Raw genomic sequence first — 632 nt, forward strand, 5'->3', positions numbered from 1 at the left:
GTCCTTTTTTGGGGGGGGGGAGGAGGGGGGAGGGAGGGGGGTGGGTGGCTGGGTGCTAAGCGTCCGTCCGACACACGCGACCACCACGACACAACCCTCGTCTACCTGGTGCGCCTACATTTGAGAATGCAAACGAATCTTCTTTCATTTCCAAACGAATCTGTATGTATTACCATGCCCGTGTTTTCCTTGCAATAATTAGTCATTCGAAACGAGATACTATAAATTAATTAATGAGGAGTTATTTGAAAAAAAATCGAAACGGTATCCACGGTATCCACGCTAACGTGGATTAGAGTGTGTGTCACATAATTAGTTATTTGAATTAGAGTGTGTGTCACATAGCGATCTCCAATTCTAACGTGGATTTCACATTTCACTGTATCCACACTACTTTTTAATACAAATTCATATGTATATGATGAACACCATGGTAGTGAGAAAACTTTTGGATGGATTCAAACATATGACCTACAAAATAGCACAACAAATCGAGTCAATGTCAACTTTTCGAAAGCTAGTATGGCACGAATTCGAAATAATTACCCATATGCATGGTCCTCAGTTCAAATCTTACAATGTACACCGAATTGAAAGATCGATATTAAGTCTCGTACTATCTACATTCAAAT

The sequence above is a fragment of the Triticum aestivum genome, chromosome 2D (assembly GCF_018294505.1).
Source record: "Triticum aestivum cultivar Chinese Spring chromosome 2D, IWGSC CS RefSeq v2.1, whole genome shotgun sequence".
NCBI lineage: Eukaryota > Viridiplantae > Streptophyta > Magnoliopsida > Poales > Poaceae > Triticum > Triticum aestivum.